The 13,539-nt window shown below is 41.1% G+C and overlaps 1 protein-coding gene across 3 annotated transcripts in view; it reads left to right on the plus strand.

Moving 5' to 3' along the window:
* LOC122556052 (SPHK1 interactor, AKAP domain containing) overlaps positions 1-13,539 on the plus strand; it is a 396,794-nt gene that overhangs the window by 135,558 nt on the left and 247,697 nt on the right. Inside the window, exon 1 of one of the 3 annotated variants that reach the window (XM_043702454.1) lies at positions 3,213-3,541. The exons of the other annotated variants lie outside the window; for them this stretch is intronic. The gene's annotated coding sequence lies outside the window, so the exon portion shown is untranslated. Of the gene's footprint in view, positions 1-3,212; positions 3,542-13,539 lie in introns of those variants that run through there. 3 annotated transcript variants of the gene reach the window in all.

The following is a 13,539-nucleotide window of genomic DNA, read 5'->3' on the forward strand; positions in this document are numbered from 1 at the left end:
CCCCACTCCGGCCTATCACCCTCACCTTGACCTCCTTCCACCTATCGCATTTCCAACGCCCCTCCCACAAGTCCCTCCTCCCTACCTTTTATCTTAGCCTGCTGGACACACTTTCCTCATTCCTGATGAAGGACTCATGCCCGAAACATCGATTCTCCTGCTCCTTGGATGCTGCCTGACCTGCTGCGCTTTTCCAGCAACACATTTTCAGCTCTGATCTCCAGCATCTGCAGTCCTCACTTTCTTCTCTTCCATATGAGGTAATACTTACTTTCAGGAGAAAACTTATGGGGAATACTTTTTTTTAATCCATTTAATCATGGGCTAAATTGCATTGCTTTTCTATTGGAAGCTCTTGCCGGATGTGTTTTCGCTGGGGTATTCCCACGGGAATGCTAAAAGAACATAAGAGATTTTCTCAGGGTATTAGCTTGGCAACTTTTATCAAATCCACAATGCTGTACCAGGAGAGGCGTTTTTCTAGTCTTAACAAGCACATGAGAGCCCTCGTGTTTCTCGTCTGGTAGCAGCGCAAGCTTAAATCAATTTGTAAATTGCTGCTTGTAGCAAGTTGGTATCTTGGCTTAATTTCTCATCCTGCCTTCTTGTTTTCAAACCCACATAGTAGTTTTTCTTTGATGATCCATTCTAACACAGTGGGACAAACTCAGCACACACAACTCCACCACAACCAGCTTACACTCATTAATATAAAAGAAATATAAGTAGTTACACAATTGAAAGTGATTGAATAACACTAGTGTCTCTAATGCATTGATTTATACGACAAGCCTCCTCTATTTCATAACAGAAAGCTTCTGTCCAGGAATCTCTAGGCGCAAAACTGAACAGGTTCAGAAATAGGGAATTTCTGGGTCTTTACCCCTACCTGTGTCTTTGTCGGGGTGGAGAAGTGATTGAGCCATTTTCCTCACTATGTTTAGCAGTTTGAAATAAAGAAAACTCTCAAGCAGAAAAAGTACAAGTTACCTTTTTCGCATTCTGATCTGTTTGAACAGTAAGTCTCTTTCTATTTTGAGCATCCCACCAGCACCTAACCAGGTTGTACATGCATGCCTGAAAGCAGAAAGGCAGAATAATAAAATGGTGGTGAGGGGAAAGGGCAAAAGTTTGAGCTGCAATATTTAACCACTGTCGGTTTTAAATCAGAAGAAATGATGTGATGAAAGCGGAATGAGGGACCATCTCTTCAATGGTGTGACTGTTCCAATGATGATGAGTGTTGTCTCCTCCATGATGGTGGGGAATGCAGCCAAGACTGACTCTGCCAATTATGTTCTGCTGGTTCCAGTTATGTGCATCCCTGTCCTGCAAGAGCGGGAACTGTATCATTGGGTAGGATGCAATGTATTTGGGTGATGTGGTTCTCATGGTTGAATAGCTGGCAGAGTCAGCAATGCTAAGTGTGTGAAGGTGAAGCAAAACTCTGAGCATGAGACGGGAGTGATGATTATGACAAAGATCGTTAGGCAGCAAATGATGGGGAGGACAACTTAATTAAGCTGTGTTTAAAGTTGGTTGCTTATGTGTTAGGTCATGACATTTAAAGATTAATTCACTGAATACGGTGATCTGTTTGAGATCTTTAAACTTCAATCTCAGCTAGGAATCACTGGCTGGACAGCATTTACTGCCTGTCCCAAATTGCCCATGAGAAGATGGTGGAGAGTTGCCTTCATGAACTGCTGTAGTCCACCTGATGTTGGTTGACCTACAGTGCCTTGAACAAAGGAATTCCAGGATTTTTACCCAGTGACAGTGAAGGAACAGCAATATATTTCCCAGTCGGGATGGTGAGTGATTTGGAGGGGAACTCATAGATAGTGCTGTTTCCATGTATCTGCTGCCCTTGTCCTTCTAGATGGAAGTGATCATGGTTTTGGAAGGTGCTGCCTAATTCAGTAAATTTTTGCAGTGCATCTTGTGGATAGTACACACTACTCCTATTGGATATTCGGCGTGGAGGAAATGAATGTTTGTGAATGTGGTGCTAATCAAGCAGGCTAGTAGCACTAAAGCCAGGTCCTGAGGACTATAATGCTGGTATTCACCAAGATGGCCATCTGCTCCATTGGAATATGGAACTGAAATTTTGTCTGACAGGCCTCCTATTCACCATGGTTTGAAGGCTTCGCTCCTCTTGTCCTCCTCCTTTACCAAAGTTGCTACCATCTGAGGATTGTTGAGCATCTCTCTCCCTGTTGCAACATAATCACTCTTTTACAACTTAGATTCTCTTCCCTAGCCACTTGCAGCACTTGCTGCAGCCAAAACATGCCATGGGATAAAGGCTGCCTCGAAGTCATGCTTGCTTTACTTGGGCTCAATATGGAGGCATGCAGTTTGACCGAGAGTGCATGCAGTCATTATGTATAAGAGCAAACAGCAAGCAGTTTGCTGCCACCTGCATCAGAGACAAGGGGCGACAAATAATTGTGCGTCATGATCCTTGCCCCCATTCTCAGGGACTGCACAATTTTGGAACGTAAAGATCTTGCATTAATTCAAGAAACAATATAATGACCTGTTTGGCTGAGGCAAATGCCCTCCCCTCTCTATTCCATCAAATGGAAATGGTAGAGATTGATCTCTTTATGAAATTCAGTCCTTGACATGCCTGCACTATAGCACAGTTGAAATCAATAATTTACCAGATATGAAAACATGGTACATTGCCTTGGCTTTAGGTGGTTCTTAAAGCACTAAATTCAGGCATAGGGAACGGACCCTGACGGTGGGAATCTGGAGCATTGCAAGAAATTGATTCCTGGGCTTAATGACGAACTGCAAGTCCCTGCAATTCCAACTTGCCTCCCTTGCCAGCAAGGTGGCTCAGTGGTTAGCACTGTTGACTCACAGCACCAGAGACCCAGGTTTGGTTCTACCTTGGGTTAAGCTCAAAAGGCAGACAGGTAGTCAATGGTGGGGCTTAGACACTGTAGTTGATGTGGCTATCATGACTTGTGTGAACATGTGGGAAAGACTACTTCCTCCTGCCACCACCACAATAACAGCTAAGTCATATCCACGTTCAGAAAGCTTGAGTAAAGAACACCTGAGATAATGTGTGCAAAACCAATTTTAGCAACGTTATTTATTGCAATCAAAATGATCTCAATTTCCCTTTAAGAAGTCATTTCCTGTTTCCCAGGAAACATTTTTTTTCCCTATTTTAAGTCGGTGCTGGGTAGGTGTTTTATTTGAAGTAGTGAGCTCCCAGAAAATCAAGGCTGCTTTCAGCAACCTGCCTCATGATATTTTTTGAAAAATGCAAACAGAAAGGTAAAAGCTGGATCAATGAGATTAGTGGATCTGTCAGACTGATAATCGAACAAACTAATGGCATCTTGAAATTGTGCTTCAAATAACTGTAACAGATCAGAATATATTTTCCAGCATAGCACTGCCAAGATCTCCAGGATCAATGTTGCCTGTTGCGTATGTGACAACCTTGTAAAGCTTAATTGTGGAGAGAACAGCTCATCGGTATGCAATATTCAGGACATTAACAATGAAGCAAGTAAGTACTTGAGACATCTAATTAACTAACTACCATGTCCATTTTTGTATTATGCAATACCACAATTCATCTTCTCCAATATTGGCCTCTACACATGTATTCTTTGATTAAAAGTTATTATATTTGTTACATCATTTTTCATTAGCACAGAACAAAATAAGAGACAATTTATTCAATAAAAAACTGGAAATACTGAGCAGGTATGCTGGGGTGACATGGTGGCTCTGTGGTTAGCAGTGCTGCCTCACAGCACCAGGGACCCGGGTTTGATTCCAGCCTCAGGTAACTGTCTGTGTGGAGTTTGCACATTCTCCCTGTGTCTGTGTGGATTTCCCCCGGGTGCTCTGGTTTCCTCCCACAGTCCAAAAGTGTGCAGTTTAGGTGAATTGGTCATAGTGTTCAGGGATTTGTAGGTTAGATGCATTACTCAAGGGTAAATATAAGATATTAGAGTGGGGAATGGGACTGGGTGGGTTACTCTTCGGAGGGTCGGTGTGGACTTGTTGGGCCAAAGACGCTGTTTCCACACTGTAGGGATTCTAAGATGTCTGTCAGCATCCATGCGGAGAGCAACTGAGCTAGCTATGATCTTTAAACAGATTATATGTCAGTGTACCTTGATACAATTTATTTTCCTTGAAGCAGTTAGTGTTTTTATAGTCTTTAATCTCAGTATTTATCCTCAGTTGGCAGTTTATGAAATGTATCTTCTATAAGATATTTTGGCACTAGGTTTTCTGTCCAGTGAAGCACTCTGTGAAGTGGTTGATGACTGGGTGTCAATGACAATGTGTGTGTGACATTACGGAAGCTCCATGCCAATCTTCAGCTGGTCTATGCCACAGCCCTGCAATTGGTTCTGCCACATCACCTGTGATCACTTGTGGGTTCTGCTTTTTGTCATGAATTCTGGAGTTTACATATTAATTATGTTTTAAAATGTTCCCTTTCACTTAAGGTGAAACAGAACATTCTAAACAGGGGGATAATGGAGTCATGAGGAACAACTGATGTAAGACATATCCATATGATCTGGTTGCCACAGCGGGAGAAACTCCAACAAGATAGAAAGGGGGCTAAGAGAGGAAGGGAAGTGGGGTTTTTGATAAGGGATAGTATTACTGCTGTACTTAGGGAGGATATTCCTGGGAATACATCGAGGGAAGTTATTTGGGTGAAACTGAGAAATAAAAAGGGATGATCACCTTATTGGGATTGTATTATGGATGCCTAATAGTTAGTAGGAAATTGAGAAACATATTTGTAAGGAGATTTCAGTTATCTGTATGAATAATAGGGTGGTTATGGTAGGGGATTTTAACTTTCCAAACATAGACTGGGATTGCCATAGTACTAAGGGTTTAGATGGAGAGGTATTTGTTAAGTGTGTACAGGAAAATTCTCTGATTCAGTATGTGGATGTACCTACTAGAGAAGGTGCAAAACTTGACCTACTATTGGGAAATAAGGCGGGGCAGGTGACTGAGATGTCAGTGAGGGAGCACTTTGGGGCCAGCAACCATAATTCTATTAATTTTAATATAGTGATGGAAAAGGATAGACCAGATCTAAAAGCTAAAGTTCTAAATTGGAGGAAGGCGAATTTTGACAGTATTAGGCAAGAACTTTCAAAAGCTGATTGGGGGCAGATGTTCTCATGTAAAGGGACGGCTGGAAAATGGGAAGCCCTCAAAAATGAGATAATGAGAGTCCAGAGACAGTATATTCCTATGAAAGGAAAGGCTGGTAGGTGTAGGGAATTCTGGATGACAAGAGAAATTGAGGTTTTGGTTAAGAAAAAGAAGGAAGCATATGTCAGGTATAGACAAGATCGATCAAATGAATCCTTAGAAGAGTTTAAAGGAGTTTATTTTAAGAAGGAAATCAGGAGGGCATAAAGGGAACATGTTTAGATTTGGCAAATAGGGTTAAGGAGAATCCAAAGGGTTTTATAAATACATTAAGGACTAAAGGGTAACTAGGGAGAGAATAGGGCCCCTCAAAGATCAGCAAGGCGGCCTATGTGTGGAGCTCCAGAAGATGGAGAAGATACTAAATGAGTATTTTGCATCATTGTTTACTGTGGAGAAGGACATGGAAGATATAGAAAGTGGGGAAATAGATGGTGACATGTTGAAAAATGTCCATATTACAGATGAGGAAGTGCTAGATGTCTTGAAACGGGTAAAGGTGGATAAATCCCCAGGACCTGATCAGGTGTTACCTAGAGCTCTGTGGAAAGCTAGGGAAGTGATTGCCGGGCCCCTTGCTGAGACATTTGAAAAATCAATAGTCACAGGTGAGGTACTTGAAGACTGGAGGTTGGCTAATGTGGCACAACTATTTAAGAAAGGTGATAAGGACTAGCCAGGAGTCTATAGACCAGTGAGCCTGACATCAGTGGTAGACAAATTGTTGGAGCGAATTCTGAGGGACAGGATTTACATGTATTTGGAAAGGCAAGGACTGATTACAGATAATCAACATGGATTTGTGCATGGGAAATCATGTCTCAGGAATTTGATTGAGTTTTTGAAGAAGTAACGAAGAGGATTGATGAGTGGTGGATGTGATCTGTATGGACTATAGGTAAGGCATTTGACAAGGTTCCTCATGGGAGACTGGTTAGCAAGGTTAGATCACATGGAATATAGGGAGAACTAGCAATTTGGATACAGAACTGGCTCAAAGGTTGAAGACAGAGGGTGGTGCTGCAGGGTTGCTTTTCAGACTGGAGGCCTGTGACCAATGGAGTGCCACAAGGATCAGTGTTGAAGACAGAGGGTGGTGCTTCAGGGTTGCTTTTCAGACTGGAGGCCTGTGACCAATGGAGTGCCACAAGGATCAGTGCTGGGTCCACTACTTTCCGTCATTTATATAAATGATTTGGATGTGAACGTATTAGGTATAGTTAGTAAGTTTGCAGATGACACCAAAATTGGTGGTGTAGTGGACAGCAAGAAGGTTACCTCAGATTACAACAGGATCTTGATCAGATGAGCCAATGAACTGAGAAGTGGCAGATGGAGTTTAATTCAGATAAATGTGAGGTGCTGCATTTTGGGAAAGCAAATCTTAGCAGGACTTATGCACTTAATAGTAAGGTCCTAGGGAGTGTTGCTGAACAAAGAGACCTTGGCGTGCAGGTTCATAGTTCCTTGAAAGTTGCAGGTAGATCGGATAGTGAAGAAGGCATTTGGTATGCTTTCCTTTATTGGTCAGAGCATTGAGTATAGGAATTGGAAGATCACATTGCAGCTGTACAGGACATTGAGTAGGCCACTTAGGAATATTGCGTGCAATTCTGGTCTCTTCCCTATCGGAAGTACATTGTGAAACTTGAACGGCTTCAGAAAAGATTTACAAGGATGTTGCCAGGGTTGGAGGATTTGAGCTATTGGGAGAGGCTGAATAGGCTGGGGCTTTTTTCTCTGGAGCATCAGAGGCTGAAGGGTGACCTTATAGAAGTTTATAAAATCATGAGGGACATGGATAGGATAAACAGACAAGGTATTTTTCCTGAGGTGGGGGAGCATAGGTTTAGGGTGAGAGGGGCAAGATACAAAAAGCACCTAAGGGGCACTTTTTCACACAGAGGGTGGTGCATTTGTATGGAATGAGCTGCCAGAGGAAGTGGTGGAGGCTGGTACAATTACAGCATTTAAAAGGCAGATGGATGGTTATATAAATAAAAAAGGTTTAGAGGGATATGAACAAAGTGCTGGCAAATGCGACTACATTAGGTTAGGATATCTGGTCTGCATGGATGAGTTGGACCGAAGTGTCTGTTTCCATGCTGTACATCTCTATGACACTAAACAGTTTCTTACAGGAGATGGGTCAGAGAGAGAGAGAGGAGGATCAGCATGTTTGCTATAATCAAACTGGCTCTAAAACCCATCCAAACACAACTCCAACCCTCCATTCCCAGCCACATCCTGCTAAATGTCTTCTGAACCCTCTCCAGCTTAATAATATCCTTCCTATAACTGGATGACTAGAACTGGACACAGTATTCCAGAAGAGGCCTCACCAATGTCCTGTACAACTTCAACATGACTTTCCAACTCCTATTTCTTCCACATGCTCAGTGATTGATTTCTACTTTCCAGCGTCACCATCTAAATTACCAGTCTGTGTTTGTTTGTTCTTGTGGTACAGTAGAACCTCATGAGTGTGGTGCGGGCTTCTGTGCTCTTTGCAGTTTGCTATGTAAGCCTTTATGATTTTAATCGAAGTGTTTCCCCAAAGTTAATTTAAGCTTTCCGTGCCTTTTAACAGTGATGTGGATTTTAAATATTATTGATAACTCAAATGCAATATTAAACAGTACTGCAGACTCAAGCTTGAAAGCAATAGAAACTGAAGCAAAGACATTTTTGGCTCATTTTTAAACTTTTAAACTTTTGTTATGAAGAAATTCACAAAAATGAACTGTGAAGAGAATTATGAAATTTAAAAATTGAGTAGAAATACTGATTGAATACTGTTAGGACAACAGATCAGCATCAGGACATACATACAAATTGTTTTTACTTTTAACACTTGACACTTAACTGATTTTTGCTAAGTTGAGCCCGGTGTTTCAGAGTGATGGCTTTTCACCAGACCTGAGTTCAAATATTTGGTGGGATATTATTATCAGGATACCACAGGTAGCTTTAGAGGAGTACGGTCAATGGGCAGGAAATCTTTGAAAGTGACGTGGCAGTTTATCTCCTCAGCTGGTTCCCACCACCATTCTGCCTCACTGGAGAGAGACTACCCAAAGGAGCAGATAGACAACAAGACAGCTCAGTGCTTTCCTGTGGGAATGGTGGCCGAAATGAACGGAGCTTTGTCTTTTATCTGCCATACTTGGAACATGAGTCGAAAAGTGTGGTGCCGCTGGAAAAAGCATAGCAGATCAAGCAACATCCGAGGAGCAGGAGAGTTGACGTTTCGGTATAAGCTCTTCATCAGGAATGTGGAGGGTGAAGGTGGCTGAGAGATAAATAGGATGGAGGGGTGGGGCTTGGGGAAGGTAGGTGGGAAGGCAATAGGTAGATGCAGGTCAGAGGTGATTGTGATAGGTCAGTGGAGAGGATGGAGTGGATGGGTGGGAAGGAAGATGGAAGGGTAGGTCAGGTCAAGTCGGCAGTGCTGAGTTGGAGGGTTAGATCTGGCATGAGGTGGAGGGAGGGGAGATTTGGAAACTGGTGAAGTCAATGTTGATGTGATATGGTTGTAGGTTTCGAGGCAGAAGATGAGGTGTTTATCCTTCAATTGACAGATGGCTTTGATTTGGCGGTGGAGGAGGCCCAGGATTTGCACGCCCTTCAGGGAGTGTCAGCGGAGTTGAAGTAGTTGGCCACCAGGCGGTGGGGTTGGTTCGTGCAGACCAGAGATGTTCCCTAAACCATTCCGCAAGTTGGCACTCGGTCTCCCTGATGTAGAGGAGGCCACAATGAGAGCATAAATGAGGTGGGAGCATGTGCAGAAAAAACTCTATTTAGTACACGTTTCACTGCAAAATCTGTATAGTGCTTTATAGCTCAATACTTCATTAGAATTACTGGAAACACCAACAATATTTCAATGTTAAATTATTTAAATGTTAAATTAAGCCAAGTTGGGTTTACCTTAAAATCAATTTTAAATATCATGTTCGCCCCTTCCAGAGTCACCTTTTAGTTGGTTTGTGAATTGGAAATAGCATTTTCACTTCCTTGACCAAACTGTTAAGAATTCACCACGGGGTGAACCTATGTCCCTCCAGCCCATGCCTCAGCATATTAGAATATAACTTTGTCTTAAGAAGTAATAAGCTATGTTATTCAAAGGTCTTGGATTCTGAAATAAAATCCAACACTTGACATTCATCATGTAACACCCTTGAGATGGGAAGAAATCAAGCAGTTGACATTTGTCATATAATGCTCTTATGATGAAAAACATTGAGGATATTCTCACGCTGTTAGATTTATGTGAAATAATATTACAAGATTAGATTCCCTCCAATGTGGAAACAGGTCCTCCAGCCCAACCAGTCCAAACCAACCCTCCGAAGAGTAACCCACCCAGATCCATTTCCCTCTGGTTAATGCACCTAACATTATGGGCAATTTAGCATGGCCAATTCACTTGACCTGCACATCTTTGGACTGTGGGAGGAAACCAGAGCACCCGGCAATAACCCAAACAGACACGGGGAGAACATGCAAACTCCACACAGATGGTCACCCAAGGCTGGAATCAAACCTGGGACCCTGGTGTTGTGAGGCAGCAGTGCTAACCACTGAGCCACCATGCTGCCCCAAATGTGGCAAAAATAAAGGAATGCACCGTGAGATCAGATCTCCACCAGCAAATGGAGGTCCACACATTCTGCTGAGGAACATGGAGGCAGAGTTTGTGAAATGGGGGAAGGATGACAAAACATTGGCTGCTCAGCAGACAGCAGTAGATCCTGCCTCCATTTTTTCCTAATGTCATTTTGTACTGATTAAGAAAGGGCTTGGGCAGGAAAGGTCACAGGTTGCATTTATAAACCATATCTACACGTATTGATGACCCATTTAACATCGTAGTGGGCTCTTTAATAGTCTGTCACAAGTACTCTTCTATAATTTTCATGCAGATAGTTGAACTTTAGCAGCTATCTGATTTTACACCCGCCACATGGAAGCATGAGTTATTGATTGGAACAGCAAGAGTTTAAAAGTTAATTAAAGTGTGTGACCTCCTTTAGAGTTCATCATTAAATGCTGTAGCATGGGTGGTACAGTGTCTGTGTTCATTAAAGTGAGACATGACAATACCATAACTGGAAGGTGAAGTATTTCCTGCACAATGTTTGTTAGATTTTTACTTTTGCTAATTTGCAAGCATCAAGTAAGCTATCAAAATTGTTAATGTGGAAAAATCTTACCAGTTAAAAACATGTTTATTTGTTCAATAAAAGATGGAGTAAATTTCACAATATTGTAAGAGTAGCCCAGCATGAGAACTATATATAAAAGTTTAATCCTTTTCCATTGATTTTATTATTCAGCTCAGACACCCACAAAGATGTCTATTAATAGTTCATAATAAGGTTTGTGAGCACTGTACAAAAAGTGGATAATGGGTGATAGTGTCATGGGTGGAATGAAGGAATGAAAGAAGGAAGTGTTAAGGGATGTGATGAGAGATTGAGGGTGAATGGGTTGAGGGTCTGAGACTGAAGGGAAGAAGTTGAAGGAAGTAGGGTGAAGGGCTTTTATAATGATCAGAAGGATTCAATTTGTATAGATTTTTAGTCCCCTATGCATAACACAACCTGTGCTGCTGATTCCATAATGAAGGTTTGACCCAGAATTATATCATGATATCTGACCCAGGAGTGATTAAACAAAATATTTACAGTTGGAATTGTTCAACAAACAAATCAGGTCAGGAAGTAATTTGAGTGAGTAATTTTCCTTTCATAATATAATAAATCAATCCTATAGAATTGCTGCAATGAATAATGCAGCATCATTGACAGTTAATGCTAAATGTCAGTGCATGAGTCACAATAATTGAAGAGTAGTGATAATGCCGAACATAGGATGTTTTGTGCCTGTATTGTAAGATTGTTGCATCCATTTTGTGGATGACCAAGTTGTAGCATGATGTATTGTTGTAAACAGAGGCAGCGTTTTTTAAAAAAAAAGCTTGTCAAATTAGCTGAGACCATAAGACTATAAAACATGGGAGCAGAACAAGGCTATTTGACCCATCAAGTTTGTTCGGCCCCTCAATCTGATAATTTTCAACTCTATTTTCTTGCCTTATCCCCGTAATCCATGATTTCTTTACTGATTTGTTTATCTCAGCTTTGACTATACTTATTGAAGCAGCCTTGACAGCCTTTGTAGTAAAGAATTCCACAGATTCTCCACCCTTTGAGAGAAAACAAATCCTCCTCATCTGTGTCTTAAATGGATGACTCCTTAATTTGAAATTATGCTCTCTGCTCCTAGGTTCTCACACAAGAAGAAACAACCTTCTGCATCTACTCGGACAAGTCCTCTAAGAATCTTATATGTTTCCAAAAAGGTCTCCTAAACTGCAGTGTGTAAAAACATGACCTACTCAACCATTCATAAGAAAATCACTACATGTCAGGGATCAACCTAATGAGCTTTATCTGGACTGCCTCCAATGTCATTCTATCTTTCTTTAGACAACAGGATCAAAACACTTCACAGAATTCCAGCTGTGGTCTAACCAGTGTCTTGTATAGTTTTAACATGGCCTCCCTATTTTCATACTCCATTCCCTTTGAAAATAAAGGCCAACATTCCATTTACTGCTTCTATTATCTGCGTAAGTTGTATGTTAGCTATTTGTGATTCATGCATTGGAACATCCAAATCTCTGTGTACTGCAACTTTCTTCTGTCTATCCCATTTAAATAATATTTAGCCCTTCTTTTTTCCTGCATTTCCCACATTATATTTAATCTGCCAAGTTTTGGCTTGTCAAAGACTGTGTTGTCTGTTGAATCCTCGCCACTATGTACTATGCTGTCTGAGCTACCCGGACTATTACTGTTAACATCCTCCTTTTAGACTGGATTCCACAGGGTTTGTTTGATCTAGTGTGGTGAAGAAAACCCCCTGTAGGTTATCTAATGAGAAGAAGCTACTGTTTTAAAAGACGCATTGCATGATAGCGATCAGATACAAATCAAATGGTTGTGGTAGACATTATTGCAAAGGTTATGAGAGAGACTGAGATGGAGATCAATTTCCTTCAAGATCCAGAGCTATCCTTCCACCAAGTCAATATGTCATCATCATATCGGGCAGTGCTTTATACACTTCTCTGAATGAACTCTTCCATTACCTAACACCTTATATAACAGTCTATGAAAATTCATGGAGCCCCCGATCAGTCTGGCATCCTGAAAAAGAATAAATAATTTAAAAAAAATGTTCCCAACCAACACACATTGCACTAAATATTTTATTTCAAAAAAATCAAAGTGAATCTTCTGGAAACTAATCAAATGTTCTTGATTCATTCCCAAATTTGGCATTAAAGAACAATGACAACCAGTAACATGGTCAGGTGTCCATTTACTTCTTTTATTACATGAATTTGAAGCCTTCTTATGATTTGTGCAGGAATCAATTGCATTGAATTCACATTATTAATAAAAGGGAAGCAGGAATTTGAGATTATCTCTCCCCATTCTTTCAGCCTTTGAATCTGAAATCCTAAAGCTCAATATTGAAGGATCAATCTTTACATACCACAGAATGTCTTTAATCTACTTCAATTCTTACAGATTGGTACAACAGAAATGATAATGTTAATTAGTGCTCATTCAAGCATTACTGCTATGTAAAGTTTAAATTGGGTTACAGTTTGTTATTAGAGGGACTTATTTACTTAGTACGCATACTTTGATAGTCTGCTTAGGCCAGTAGTATCACAGGAATTAATAGCTATGCTAATCAATATCTGCTTTGTCTACATTTATGTTGGATGTAAGAAAACCTGAGCCTCCAACAGCACAGCATACATTGACCCTGATGAGTTAAAGCCTCCTTATTTTTAAAAATCAGTGGGCCACTAGATGCAACTAATAATATCAATGAAGTTAGAGTCATAGAGTTATAGAGATGTACAGCATGGAAACAGACCCTTCGGTCCAACCCGTCCATGCCCAGCAGATATCCCAACCCAATCTAATCCCACCTGCCAGCATCCGGCCCATATCCCTCCAAACCCTTCCTATTTATATACACATCCAAATGCCTCTTAAATGTTGCAATTCTACCAGCCTCCATCACTTCCTCTGGCAGCTCATTCCAGAAACGTACCACCCTCTGCATGAAAAAGTTGCCCGTAGGTCTCTTTTAAATCTTTCCCCTCTCACCCTAAACTTATACCCTCCAGTTCTGGACTCCCCAACCCCAGGGAAAAGACTTTGTCTACTTATCCTATCCATGCCCCTCATAATTTTGTAAATCTCTATAAGGTCA

Source organism: Chiloscyllium plagiosum, chromosome 13, assembly GCF_004010195.1.
Source record: "Chiloscyllium plagiosum isolate BGI_BamShark_2017 chromosome 13, ASM401019v2, whole genome shotgun sequence".
In the NCBI taxonomy this organism is placed as follows: Eukaryota; Metazoa; Chordata; class Chondrichthyes; order Orectolobiformes; family Hemiscylliidae; genus Chiloscyllium; species Chiloscyllium plagiosum.